Source organism: Dermacentor variabilis, chromosome 7, assembly GCF_050947875.1.
Source record: "Dermacentor variabilis isolate Ectoservices chromosome 7, ASM5094787v1, whole genome shotgun sequence".
In the NCBI taxonomy this organism is placed as follows: domain Eukaryota; kingdom Metazoa; phylum Arthropoda; class Arachnida; order Ixodida; family Ixodidae; genus Dermacentor; species Dermacentor variabilis.
Genome location: NC_134574.1, coordinates 61,406,515 through 61,422,201, shown reverse-complemented (window position 1 = coordinate 61,422,201; position 15,687 = coordinate 61,406,515). Strand labels below are relative to the sequence as shown.

At 44.1% G+C, this 15,687-nt stretch overlaps 1 non-coding gene across 1 annotated transcript; it reads right to left on the bottom strand.

Moving 5' to 3' along the window:
- Positions 1-4,667: 4,667 nt before the first annotated feature.
- On the bottom strand, positions 4,668-4,740 carry TRNAM-CAU (transfer RNA methionine (anticodon CAU)). The gene has a single exon. It is a non-coding gene; the product is annotated as a tRNA-Met (tRNA).
- Positions 4,741-15,687: the final 10,947 nt, after the last annotated feature.

Genomic DNA, 15,687 nt, shown 5'->3' with positions numbered 1-15,687 from the left:
ATTACACTTTCTGCATCTTTTCTAATTTATTAGGTAATAAATCATCACTATGTGACATGGTGTGAAGTAGATGTCTTGCTGCATTTTCGCTTGCAATCATCTTTTATGCATGAAAAAACTCGTAGTACAGTGTATGAAAAAAATAACAGCATATTACGATTTATCTTTCAGTTTCGGTAACATGCAACGTGCAAGGCATTCGCTAATGGATGGTGTATCGAAGAACTGGCCATTATTTCTGTGTGATGCTGTACAAGCGCCTGGCGTTACCTTACAAGGGGCACCCACAAAGTGAGTTACAATTTACTTTTAAATGAAGCATGGAGATCAGAAAAAATATATTTATATTGCCAGTTAAAGTTGCTCGCAGAGTGTTTTTCAAGATGTGTACTATCCTTTATTTCTTAACAATTCATTGCAGCACAGAGTTCTGTTTCGTATACTGATGTTGGGCTATTGTGCCCCTTATAGCTGAAACCATGTAATTTTTACCTGAACTGCAGCGTCCCCGACAAAATGTTTCCCTGCTAGAAACTATTTCAATTTGGCGAAGACCCAGCAGAGCAAGGTTTTATCAATAATGACGTGTTTCATCCAGAGATGTTCGTGTTTAGGTCAATGGGCATGCTATCAATGGGCAGAACATTGGCATATCAGCATACAATACAGATCTTGTTTTATTTGCAAAATAATTCTGACAGGCGGCATTCAATTGATTGGTCTAAGTAAAAAGCACTAATTGACCAATGAGGCTGTACTGCACTATTCCCACGGTTCACATCTGGAAAACCTACCTGTGCATCACTCTATCTGACAATATAAACTCTTTTTTTCTGATGTCCGTGCCTCATTTAAAACAAATTGTAACTGTGGGCAAGCCTCGTGTTACTGTAATAGCTGCCGCAAAAATTTGAGAGTATGTCTAAACGAAGTCTTCATGCAGTTGTTCTTGTCAAGCTGTCCATTAGCTAACCTTTAGCGTAACGTTAGCAGGGCTTACTGAAGTACTTCTAGACGTCCACGGCTACAAAATGTCTTGATCAAGGCAGCTAATAGACTTTTGAATTAGCCGTTCAAGACATCTTTTAGACATCAAATAGCTACTTGCGTGTTTCGTGGGTATGCCATGCCTTTGTTTAGGTGCGTCTTACCGCTCTCTTTCCGTTCCAGCGAACTTGCCAGTATCTAGCATCAACATGTTCATAGACCAAATAAAGCGTCATGACAATAGCCGGTCAACGGGCGCAGGCGAGCGTCTCAGTTCGAGTTTTCTGCTACTCGCCGAACATCGCACAGTCCCGGCGCCGTAGCAGAAATCTTCCTCGCGTCTGTGCTTGCTGCATACCGCAGTTGTAGCCGATGGCTGTCTGCCGGTTCGAAGTTTCGCGAGCCAAGCTTCACGCAGCTCCTTGTCCTGCGGCGACGTCTTTGCAGTATGCCTTTGACCTGATATTGCTTGCGACTAGCCCCTAGGCCCCTTACCTTGAGCGTACGACACGTAATACAGGTGCACTAATCATGGTGACTGTAAGCGCGAACCACCAGTACAGCGCTTACCGTGGCTCGAATGCCAGGATGTTACTTGTCGCGTCCCTGACCCCGAACCGGCGATGATGACGCCGACCGGGGGGTGTATTCTGTAGGAGTCCATCTAGTGTACTGTCCGTTTCGGCCGCTGCTGATTGGCTGGGGCCGCTCGTCTCCTACTCACTCGTACAGCTACATCCAATCAGCAACGGCCGAAATGGACAGTCCACTAGGTGGGCTCTTACGGAATACCCCCGGACTTCGGGGATATAATTTTTACCCTTGGCCCCAGCAACGCGATGCCACTGACGCTCCAAGCGTTTAACCTTGCGTTCGATGCTGTCCTCCGTCAACTTCGGAATGCCTGTTCTGGGACACTTCCCACATGCCGCGGTCGCCCCCGTAGCGTCTGCTTTATCTTCGGCTGCAGTGATCTCGGTGCTGTCGCTCATGTCTCTCTTTTCACTTGCTTAACTTAAGAGCAGTGGCTCCTGCGTGCAGCCTATTTCGGCACGCTCCTCAGTTGTCTTCGTCAAGTCTTGACTGTCAGGCGTTGTCCCTCCAGCTTTCTAGGCGTCCGTCTCCTGGGCCTTGTCTTCGCGTTCCTTGTTGCTGTTCGGGGCAGACTTTTCAGCTTCCGCCGTGTCCATTATGTTCTCTTGGACTGCTTATGTTAGGAGAATAACTGTTTTAGTTACTCTAGCGTAGCTCCTTGCACAATCATTGTTTTCGAGTACGAACACCCCGCACACAACGCAACGTGGCGTCTGGAAGTCCCGTCGAATGTGTCCTTGCCTGCGGCACATCAAACATAGCGGGGACCGACCGGGGACCACAAGGAGGGTGCCACTTCCTAACTTCAAAAGATGAGGCAGGTCGTCAAGCTCAACACATTCCTTAAGTCTCATTCGCACGACTCTCGTCGTGGACGACGCATGTTCAAAACCGGCGACGGACCAGTTGTCGTTCGACACATCAAGGACGTCACCAAAGCTGCTCAACGCATGCCGAAAGCTCTCACTTTGGACAGCAAAGTCGACCCAGTGCACTTTCACGGTGACGTCTTGTTGGACGGGTCAGTGACAGCGCAGCAGCCGCCCTTGACTTCGGAAGTCCACCCGTTTTCACCAGAGCATCCTTGTCCGCCTTGCTACGCTATTTGACTAGCCAGATGTGATTCATCTGCTTTTTCCCTCCTTTTGCATTGAATTCAACCATTACTACTGTATACCGAGTTTGCACTTTCCTCATCGCTAATTCAATATCTTCATAAAAGTGATCTACTTCCTCATCGTCGTGACTGGATGTTGGAGCGTAGGCTTGTACTACATTTAATCTATGCCTCTTATTAAGTTTCATTACGACTACTGCTTCCCTGTCGTGAATGCTGTAGAATTCGTCAATGTTGCCCGCTATGTCCTTACGGATTAGGATTCCCACCCCGTATTGCTTCTTATCCAGGAGACCTTTATAGCAGAGGACATGGCCGTTATTCAGCAATGTGTAATACCCGTGTCACACGGGCACATTTGGAAGGCCTTCCAGTCGACGGCCTTCGAAACGCCAGAACTCTATCGACTCAAAGGAGTTGTCGCACTGCTACACGGCACTTTTGAAAGGCCGTTGAGTGGTTCCGGCGTTTCTCGCCAAATTGTGTGGCGTTGCGTATCTTTATTTTCGTTTTCATGTCACAAAAAGTTAAACAGCATTAAAACCACTTAAAATCACTATAATTTATTTTATGTTTGTTTATACATTAAAACAATTGTTTATACATTGCCTTACATATATGTTTAGTTTTCAAGTTGTTGAGTAGCGAAACTGCGGCAACGTTTGCGTCGCTGCACGTCGCTGTTGTCGAGAGTGTGTGTAGTTCGCGCATATCAAGTGGCAAAAATACTTTATGGAATAATTGATAACACTCATATATAGTATTTTTAGAGTATTTTGGTTTGATTTGTTTTTTCTAACCGTGAGTTGGAGCCCGCTGTGAACGAGAGGGCATGTTCGCGCTGTTTCCGTTTCCGTCGCTCAAAGGCCATCGAGATTTCGATAGAGCTGTAAGGTGCTCCGTTGACTCGATAGACTATTGACTCGGCGGCCGTCGAAACCGCCCATGTAGCAGCTCGAACTTGACCTTTGAGTCAACTGACTATCGGTTGGAAGGCCTTCCAAACGCCCGTGTGACACGGGTATAAGCCTCACCAGCAACCAGCTTCGCTGCAACTATTTATTGTCAAGTTTCACTTCAGTTGGCAGTGAAGTATCATGAGTAAAACGGGGTCAGCATTGAAATGAATGTGCCGCCGACTTTCGAAGAGTGAGAAACTCAGACTACATACACTTTGTCTGCGTATCTTGCACACCTCATCGCTCCCGCCGATGAAAAGACTCTTCAAGAACAGCAGACGCTCCGGAGGTATGTACGGCGCCATTTTGAAATGGTGGCATGACGATGATTTTGTTTGCTTCTGTGATTGGCTGGCGGAGTAACAATCGCACGGTCCGTGTGCCTTGGTTGTCAACTGCTTTTTTTTTTTATTGTATCCTACTATTGCAATTTTTTTTTCAAACATGACCTGCAAATAAGTCAATAACGAATAATGTTTACACAATCATGCATTACACAACTACACAACTGCTGCTAATAATACGCATTAAAACCGGACATCCTCTAATTCGCGAGCAAGACTTTTGCAAAACCATGGTTGCCACTGTAATAGTTTTGCACACTATAATATTTGTCCGCTAGAGATGCAGTTCACACAACTGCAATATCGGCTGTCGTCGCGGAGTCACGAATTTGCAAAAATGGCGATTCATTTTTCTTGAAACACCTATTTTCCGCAACAATTGTAATAAAAAAATAAGACTTCCTAAATCCGTATTGTGCGTACTACATTCGCGTGAATTTAACTATATCCCTCAAATGCAACAAATTTTATTCTAACCTACCCACAAGTTGTCTAACGAGACCATTTCTGGGTTTTGCAGGTATATGAACAGCTAGCAGCCGACCTATGCGAATATAAATGAAAATAGGTATTTGAATTTATGATTGGTTCAACTTGTCAGAAGGAATGTACTAAAATCGTGCATGTGGAAAAAAAAAAAAGAAATAACCAAAAACATACACCGCCTGCCCCGGGTGAGGATCGAACTCACGACCTTCAGATTATGAGACTGACGCGCTGCCTACTGCGCTACCGAGGCGGATGGCGACAGCGAACACTCCAGGCTATTTATACAAATGCAGTAAAGCTTATTTACGTGCTTATAACAAATGGTTTGTTGTTTGTGTCATTGACGTGGATACATCTACTAATGCAAACGTCATGAAGCACTAAGTATTGTGTATTGGCCTCGAGCTCCACCACTGGAAAATCTGGCGCCACCGTCGGCGAGACGTGCTAGGAGGGATCACGTGGACATAGCGGCCGCGTCGGCTGCTTCGGGCGCGCCGAAGCGAGCTGAAAACGAGAGTTTAAATTCCCTCGTACGCTGCGGTCCTCATTTAGTGGCGAGATTTGCCCGCTTCGAGTGTTTCCTTTACAACGCTTGAAAGCACTACAATAGGTAGTGGCTGCCTTCGAAGGCGCACAATATGGTAGGCTACTGCTCGGTGCCGCAATGCCGGACGCACGCAACGGAGCCCGGTGTCAGCCTTATTCACACGTAGCCGCAGGACAAGAAGCTGCGTGAAGCTTGGCTCGCGAAACATAAAACCGGCAAACAGTCATCGGCTGCAACTCGGGTATGCAGGAAGCACAGACGCGAGGAAGATTTCTGCTACGTCGCCCGGTCTGCGATGTTCTGAAAACGCGCACTGAGACGCTCGCCCGAGTCCGCTGCCCGACTAATGTCATGACGGTTTGGTCTATGAACTTGTCGATGGTATAGATGCTCGCAAGTTCAGTGGAGTGGAAAGGCAGCGGTAAGAAGCACATTTTAAAAAAGCATGGCATATGGTCATGTTTGTGTTATGAATTAATGCACTGGATTACAAAAAAGGAGCAGCGGGAAATTGCACGCTGAGAACACCGATAAAGATACAGTGCGACGCAACTCGAGAAATAATATTGAAAGGTCAAAGACTTTAGAAGAAAAAAAGATTGAATCGTCGCGACGGGACATCACAGGCGTATAGGCGTCGAAGTCTCTACAATGAAATTATTTTTGAACAGCTCTGATAGCGCCCACGCAACAATGGTTGCTTGTATACTGTCAAATGCTCATATTCTGCGGCCTAAAGCTCATGGCACGGTGCGAAAACGCGCGCGCGGAGAAAGCGAAACAGTGCGCGGACAAGCATGCAGACGCGCAGTCGGTCGCTGCGAATCTGCGCGATCGCTTCATTGAGGCTTCATTCTATTACGCTCCATTTAGTTATACAAACACTATAAGAACATATTTCAGATAGTTTGCTCTCAGCGTTTTACTTACCTTTCACGCAAGAAGCCGGTTCGGGAGACTCCATCGCGGCGACCGCGCGCAGTGGCGCGTTCACTGTACGTATTCGGTAAAGACATAGCGTCTGTAAACGATTGTGTGCTTTCAGTTTGCCCAAGATTATTATTTAGACAGTAAGAAACTTCTCTCGTTTCGAAAGTACTTACAGAAATGTCCGGGAGAGCTCGCGCATGGTGTTTTCAGTGAGCGCTGACAGCAAAACCTATGAGGAGCGCGCCACGTGATCCCTCATACTACGCCAGCGAGGCGCTTCCGATAGATGGCGACTCCGTAACTCCTCGCCGCCAATAGGCACGCGCATGGTGGACGCCAGGGTGCCGGTATCGAGAGCTTTCGCAAATTGTGCCAATTTCATTGCTTCTCTACCCTGTCGCTCTTTGGTTGCGCTTTCCGTCGTGCATCATACTTCACAGATCAGCGGGTTTGATCTCTGTGAACCTCCATGATCCATATCTTCTCCTGCTTGATTTTTAAAGGTATGGGGTTTTACGTCCCAAAACCACTTTCTGATATTGAGGCACGCCGTAGTGGGAGACTCCGGAAATTCGCACCGCCTATAGAATTACCCCGCTGGTCTCGCATTTCGTTCCCATCTTGCATCATTTATGTGATCTTCAGTGGCATTTTGTTGTATTTTTACATTTCTATGCTTTCTTTTGTACATGGCTATCGCGTTTTCTAGCTTATTTTCAAAATGTGGTTAGCATTCTTCACTCTCAGAACGGTTGCAACCTTTGCGGTGTATATTTGTCCCACAACGATAATCGTCATCTGCCTTGCTTGCGTTTCCTTTCTTGAAAACTCGGCGCTCGCTACTTTCCTGTCGAGAATGCTGCGTCACACTGATAACGCGCATGCCGTTCGTTACAGGAAAGTACCGGGCTCGCCGCGTTAAAGAAAGGAAACACGGGAAAGACAGATGACGATTATCGTTGTGGGACAAGCCCCAAAGGGTGTAAATTTTTCTAAGAGCGTTTGTCTATACACTCTAAAAACAGTTGCACCCTTTGGGGTATATATTTGCCGCACAACCATAATCGTCATCTGTCATGTCCGCATTTCCTTTATTTAACGCGGCGAGCCCGGTACTTTCCAGTAACGAACGGCATGCGCGTTATCAGCATTACATAGCATTCCCGACAGGGAAATAACGAGTGTAGCGTTTTCAAGAAAGGAAATGAGGGCGACAGATGACGATTATTGTTGTGTGGCAAATATACATTCCAAAGAGTGTAAACTTTTCTTAGAGTGTACTTGAAGTAGTTTGAAGTATACGCCTGAAAGGGTGTATATCTGATACAATAATCTTCTTCTGCTTTGCTTGCGTTTCCTTTTTTGAAAACGCCGCGCCCGCTTGTCGACAATGTCATAGCCAACGCGCTATGTCATGCTGATAACGCGCATGCCGCTCGTTACTGGGAAGTATGGGGCTGGCAGCGATAAAGAAAGGGAATGCGGACAAGACAGATGACGTTTATCGTCGCTTGGCAAGGTACGACTCAAAGGGTGTAAACATTTATTGAGTGTAGCTTGAACCGTCATGGTCGTTCCAGCTTCGCATTCTTAGGCAAAGTTACACCCTTTGGGGTTTATCTCTGCCACACAACGATATTCATCATCTGCCTTGCTTGCGCTTCCTTTCTTGAAAACGCCGCGCCCGCTACTTTCCTGTCGGGAATGCTATGTCATGCTGATAACGCGCATGCCATTCGTTACTGGAAAGTACCGGGCTCGCCGCATTAAAGAAAGAAAATGCGGACAAGACAGATGACGATTATTGTTGTGTGGCAAATATACAGCCCAAAGGGTGCAACTGTTTTTAAAGTGTATAGACAAACACTCTTAGAAAAATTTAGAAAGGTGACGATTGTTGTTCTGTGGCAAAAGGGTGTAATTTTGCTCATGAGTGTGTGATCCAGCTTTCGTCATGCCGTCGTCATCATCAACACGCTGTCGTCGTACCACCGGCCTTGTTTCAGAAATGACATCCCGTTATCGTCATACCGCCTTCGTCGTTCCATCGTAATCATGCCGTCGTCATTCAGGCACCGTTATTATGTACGTATGTCATCGTCATCAGACTGTCATCGCCGTGATACCGTCGTGATACCGCTGTGGTCGTTCCATCGTCGTCATCCCTTGTGTCAAGGTCTTCGCCATCACGCTGTCGTTATTTCAGAATGGTCATCCGATCATCGTCATACCGTCGTCTCCATACCGCGTTTGTCATCCAACCGTCGTGGAGTCATCGTCGTCGTCATGTTCATCGCCGGCCCTGTAGATCGAGTTTCATAGCAATGTGGGCCGATCCCAGAGACAGTGTATGTCGCGTACGTATAGCCGAAGCCGTCGACAGTCATGTGCAATGGACTTCACCGAATTTTTTTCCCCTTTTACGCTGTGCTGTGCAGTTAATGGCTAATTAACTGGCAGAGCACGGTGCAAAACGGCAAAAAAAGGAGGACTAACTCTTTATGGTTACATGCTTCCTTGTTTGCACCGTTTTATTGTTCTTTTATTTTTTCTTTATCTAATTAGGAAACTGAGTATATTCACAAAGGCAAAGTTATGCTGGAGATATGTAAGGAATTCTTCATGACAGTGCTTCTAGCAACCCTGCATTTCAACCCCAGATCACCCCACTGAATGTTCATTTCGTGGCTTTAGAATCCTCTGCACTTTCGAATAGGCCTTGGCACACCATGCTCAATAATAATTTAATCAATGCATGGTTTTCGAGTAAATATTCCTCCCTTCTGTGCGGCCAGCATGCATCGGCGTCACATACATGGTGCGCTCCCTTCGGATTGGGAGGTTAATTTTTGCCTCACGAATACCCCTATAAACGTGAGGTCTCTGGACCAAAATAAAGTTATTTTGCTCGCACACTCACATTTCTTTAAGTTGACGTAAAGAATTAGGTTACTGGCCCCATGGGTGATCACTATACTCTCTCAAACCTGAAGGGTAATTCCCTTCAGGGTAATTAACTTAAGCTTTAATTTCATTAAGTTTACTGTAAATTTTAATGAACAACCTTCGAGACACGTTCAAACAATACCATCTCGCATGTTCCTTGCAAGGCAGTCAGAAATTCAGCCTTTTCAATAGAACAAAACTGCACAGAACTCTTACTGTCCTTGGTTCTTTCAGTAATGGTTTAAGATTATTGATGTAAAACATAATTTGGCAGCCACAATATAGCAAAATGTGGCCACTTTGGTTGAACAGATTGAAATGGCTGCACTTGTTGGTTCTCCAAATTTAGCAAAAGTACATCCGAAGGTACTAGTCGAAGGTTTTTGTCCTACCAGAAGTATGAACCAATGTGGTGAAACACAGGGTTGGCATAATGTAAAATTATTCCACGCTGTTATTATTCCAAATTCATCATTAGCCCTCCCATGATAGGTTAAATTTGAATAGTTTTAGGTTATCCCAGTCCTTTAATGTTGAAAACACGAAATTCCAGAATTATCACTAAGACACGGTTATACCGTTCAACAATTCTCGTTCTTACTATCATGCCTGGTACTGCCACTGAACTTTATTTATTGGCAGCTATAAGCGGAGGGCACCAAAAAGCAAGGTAGTCAATGTGCTTCAATGACATTTCCAGGCCTCATTATGATAAAGGGATGCTGTAGAAATGCCTGTTAATTCTTATGCTTTTTGGTTCATGACGAAAGTGCCCGATTGCGGAATTGGAGCCAATTATGGGCAGCATTACACTACAGGCAGTGGAGTCAAAGAAGATGCCAGGGTAGACGTGCATTTGTAAATACAGCGTAACTAAATTTTATTAGGCAGTGCTTAATACCTCATTTCTAGCTACACGGAGTGGTTTCGGTAATGGTGTGATCCAATGTGGTAGCAACATGGCACGAGTCTAATTAAAGACTACTTTAAGGGAGCCATCATAGATCCACCCTATCCTGCAGTGGATGACGGCACCGCCATTATATGGCAATGGTGACTGCAGTTCAACAATACAGGTTGGCAATTCCTGAACTGAAATCTTGTAACCAGGCACTCCAAGTGTACACTCAGAGGCTACAAGAGTGATGTCCTGAAGCAAGTCCTCATTGCAGGAATCGCTTTGAGGGTTGCCATGTGCAGGGAGCACAGACAAATATTTGTGCCCTTTGGGGATTATGTCCTCCAAAAATAACCGTCATTTATCATGTGAGCATTCCCTTTAACACTATGCTCCCCATACATTTAGATCACGAATGGCAAGGAAGGGGGCAAAATATTGATGATCATCACTGTTGAGCAACAGGGTAAGGTACAGAGGGTCTTAAGTGAATCTTTCGAATGGATTCCAGTCATCATGCAGGGCTGTCCAACCAGGGCTATGTCAAGGCACGTTTGCGAAAATGGGGACAGAACCATGGGGACTCCATGATGCGACCTCAATGGTTGCATTACATGTACACTAGGGTTTCTATGCAGTCATCAATATAAAAGGGCACACCTAAATTTTGTCAAACTCCCATAGGAGCTAAACATACATGCCATCCATACTCGTGTTCAATGAGACTTAAAATTTAACCGGAAATCTTTTAACGCGCGGAGTACGTACCTAGATTTGAGTGCATGCATCACAAGTTATTGTAAAAAAAAAAAAAAAATTGCTGTTCCCTTTCATATTGATGACTGTAGATGCTCAGAAAGGCAGCAATACATTAACCCTATCAGTGACCAGGTACTAGAGTAAAGCTGTATCCATGCAAAGAAAGACATGCTCAGTAAGCCATTCGCTCACGACAAAGGTCACATCTCCACTTCCTCACCCAGCATGGTACAGCCATACTGAGTCGAGAGTTGATAAATGCTTTCACCTATACGTCATGCATGGTTTTACTTTCTGCCTGTGCCCGTATTCACAGACTTACCACTCTTACCAAGTTGCCACTCACTGCAAGGTGTGCCTAAGATATTTGGATTTCACTAGAACTGAAATCTTCATTCCAAAGCCCTTGAACGTCGTCACCGATTCCATATAGTGTGTCTCATCAGATTATAGCATATGCATTCTTGAATGCACACAAGCACCAGCAATCGCTATGGGATGTTAGTTGAGACATATGTAAATAGCAGATGCATTTGGCCCATGAGAATAAATTTAGCGGCTGAGTGTGCTCACTGCTATCAATGTGATTTGAACATTGCCACAAGTTCACCCAATGAAGAATGAGATTTTTATCTAATGCCTTTGGCAGTACTAGGCTTTTCACGGTCACAATGTGATGGTACATTCAGGTGGCAGGGGCCAGATCTCCAAGCCGAACTTGTTTCTAGCAGATGCATATGTGAAGTAGGTAGAAAAAGTAGACGGCCAATAATGAGAGAAGCCTGACAGTTGCACTGGATAGCACATGTTCACTTTATTTCTCATCGAAGTCGAACATTAGTTGCATTTGAACAGTTATCAGTGTCGGTCAGATGTGACACGTACAGTATTCCCTCCTTGTACATTCATCATAAAGTTAGCTCTCGGCACTTCAGCTGATAAGGCAACAGAGTCCCGAGCTGAGAGACAGGGCGAGCGTTGGCTTTTGCTGCTTTACACGACCCTAGGTTGTCATGCATATGAAAGACAGGGACTCATTATAATCTGTGGTTCATAAGCAGCATGGTTTACAAGTTGCACCTACAATATGATATAAAACAGTCCATGAATACGGTAAATCCTTGTTCTAGTGATATTGCTTCATTTGAAATATTATATTATTGGAAAGATTACAAGGTTCAGAGACTACAGTGCATACATTTTACCATTGTTACATTGTTTGAACATTGATACAGATTATCTGTACAATGTATGCAAAATGATACAATACATATACAATTACCCACAGTGCACATTTTGATGCTAAAGCTCTTCTTGATGAGTGGATGTACTTTGTTATGTGTAAGGAAGCTGTTTCGTTATAATATAGCAGTATCAATTGTTTAACAAATTACTCTGCAACCAGCTCTCACTTAATTACATTAACAGTAATTCACTCAGGAACCCTATAGCTACTACATTTGCATTGAATAGTTTACCAGCATCCCACAGTATTTATGGCAACAAGAAATCTTCTTTTTTCAACCATTTTCTCCTTTGGGACAGAGTAGTTTTACCACTAAGGATGCAGCCCACATTGTCAGGCTTCAAAATAACATTTAAAAATTTTCTGCTAGGTTCAGAAACTGTACTTTTTATTTCTCATTTTTAATATGTTCGATGTTCTGTTAGTGGCAACATACCTTTTTTTAAATTCAGTTAATTGCAGAAAAAATCTTTTCCTGGACATTCTTTCTGTAATGCATTTAATCTTGCTTGCATGTTATCAATATGGTTTGTTGTCTGACATAATAGTTCTGCGGAAACATGCAAGGTGGAGGGAAGCTACGATTAAGTTGACGTCTCATTTTCCCTTAATTAATATGGTTTGTTCAGTCTAAATGTAACGTTGATGCTGTTCAAGTATCAGTCACCTTACAATCTATCATTGATGGCCATTTTCAATCTCGCACTCTGAAACCCTCACCTGTACATACTATAGAATGTATCACTTCGTATTATGAAGAGTTTTGTCACTTTTTGATGGCACTCCACAGAGAGTGCGTACTGCTGGAGGATACAACCACTATCAAAAGCTGTTATATGTGCCTGCAAATGGCACTATTTTTGTTCAATTTGTTCCATTCAGGCAAGAAGGGACACACAAGAGATATTGGTCCAAGAACACCATGCATCAAACCACTGACAGAATTCTGTGCTGAACGCTTAAGACTGTTACACCACAGCCGCTCCGTGAAAATAAACAAGCATACTAATACCTGCAAAGTTAAGCTGCCTCCATACATTTAAAAATGCCCACAATGAGCAAAATAATGATATTGCAAGTTGATGGCATCTTGGATTACAGGGTTCTGAGATCAATAGTGTCTCGAGCATGAATGCCACCTTGCGGAAGCTTTTCAATACGCGCTCCGTTTCATACTTTGGTAGCAACACTTTGGAAGTAACAAAAGCAGTGCAGCCACGCAAGTCATCCTTCATCCATTCTGCATTGCAATAGCTTTTTCATCTGCTACGCTTTCAAGGAACAATTGATATACATATTTAAGTTGTGGAGTAAGGTTACGCCAAATCGTGTAGTATTTTGCATATACTTGTACACCTTTGTGCTTCCAAGTACGCAATGCACTATTTTTTTACCGTAAGTGAACGCAGTGCATTGCGACTCCTCTGTGTCACTCCCCTCAGTCTGAACCTGCAATGCCTTATGCAGCCCGAGCTTGATATAACACAGACAGAACAAATTAACCTCGTATGACAAAGTAAATGAAACAGTTTTCTCACCAATACGACTGTCGCCGCATCAAAAGGGTGATGAAAGAGGCCAGTTACTGGCCGTTCACGCTTTCTTCTTGCACCATGTACGAAAAGACAGGACAGGAAAAGACGGACAGATGAACTGCGCACAAGCTAAACCAGTCGCACGTTAGTGCACAGTCTGTTCGTTTGCATTTTTTTGTGCCCGTCTCATTGCACACAGCGCAAGAGAGTATGCCCCCCGCCCGTACTCGTGCCTCCTTAGGCCCTGCTTGCGGCTTCCATGCAAGCTGCAGGGTAGGCAAAACTGCAGCAACCAAGGGTCGTACCATTATGGAAGGATTCTTTTCACAATTCTTCTTGGTGCCCCTGAACACAGGCTGGCATAACACTAGGCCTTTACTAACTCCAATATTGGCCACTCACTGCGGCGAGTGGCAAGAAATGTATACCATCGAAGGAAAAGAATCCTCGCACAACGCAGTGCCGGCTTTATAAGCAAGTCCAGTGTCTGCTTTTGATGAACACAGCGTCCAAGTTGCATGTGTTCAGTAGAACAGCTACTCGCATAATTAAAACTTCTTTCTGGGCGAGTTGGTGCATACTTGACATAAAAATTGTAACAGCGCAAACACATGCAACCACAAAGTACCAAGGACGAGACACAAGCGCTGCGTCTGTGTGTCTAATCTGTGTGCCTCACAAGCGCTTGTGTCTCGTCCTTGGTACTTTGTGGTTGCATGTGTTTGCGCTGTTACAATTTTTATGTCAACTACTCGCACAAAACCTTGCATTACACGAAGCACCAGCATTGTCCACGAATCCTTTAGGCTGGCCACTGAAGTCCTCCTAGGATTTTCCAGGAGCATCAAGAGGTTCTTCTCAAGATGGATGCAAGAGCACTTGTTTGCACAGTTAAAGAACAGCAGATAAATAAAGTTGATTCAGAGTCCCCCACTACAGCACCTCTGACCATCCCACTCTGACTTTGGGGCATTAAATGAAATTCTCTGAATCGGTGACCTTAGTAAACATCTAGTAATTTCAGAAGTCTGCCAGTGCTCACAGCATAACCTTTCACTGCATTGTACCTGAAATGGTAGCGTACTGCTATCCTTGAAGTGTACAATCATCGCATTCTACCAGTACTAACGTATGGGGCAGATACTCGGAGTTGAACAAGAAAGCTTGAGAACATGTCAAGGACTGTGCAATGAGGAATAGAACGAAAAAAGCTCAGGCCTAATAAGAAGAGACAGGAAGAGAACCTCGTGGACCAGACAGCAGGTGGAGGTATTCAGTATTATAGTTGACATTAACGGGATGAAATGTAGCTGGGCAGGCCATGTACTGCATAAGGCAGATAACTGGTCGTCAGAGTTACAGAAGGCGTGCCACAAGAAAGGAAGCACAATTGAGAACGACAGAAAATTGGGTGGTATAAAATTAGAAAATTTACAGGCATAACGTGGAATCAAATTGCACAAGAGAGGTGTAATTAGAGATCACCGGGAGAGGCCATAGTCGGGCCGTGGAGTAATACAAATACAATGGATAAATACAAACTCAAACGCCAAGAAACATGCTGCTGTTCAAATTAACAGCAGTGAACACTTCAAATTTCCCAGCGAGGAATCATTCACTGCAACAACAACACATCTTGCTGCAGATTCTGAGTACTTAAATTTCAATACTGATAAAAGACAGTTTCAAACTATAGGTTATGCTGCAAGTTAGTTTTGGAATCGCATTAGTCATGAAATACAAGTTATAATTAGGAAGCTAAGTGAAATTCTGATGTCGGCCACTGCTATGAAGCTGTCAGTCAAAACTATTCTGGTGTTTCGAATCTCCCAACTTTAATTATCTGAGGCAGTTAACACAAAAATGTTGTAGTACATGCACACTTAGCTTTCAAGTACTATCAGCAGTCAGCTATTACCTGTGGTACCCTCTGTTTTAACTAGCAACAATTTAACCACTGTGAAGTGTCCATAAATATTTGACCTACCTATTAACAGAGATGACGTTGCCAAGTGCCAACAATAGGTGGGTACCTTGAACGTGGGGTGTATCAGAGCTGAGAATATTGAAGGTAAAAGCAGGTAGTCAATGTGCTTCAATGACATTTCCAGCCCTCATTATGATATAGGGATGCTTTAGAAATGCCTATTAATTCTTATGCTTTCCGCTTCATAACGAAAGTGCCCGATTATGGGATTGGAGCCAATTAATTGCTTAACATAGTCTTACTGTTACAGATATCAATTATTTACAGTATTGCACTACAGACAGTGGAGTCGAAAAAGATGCCAGAGTAGACGTACATTTGTAAATATATGCAACTACATTTTACT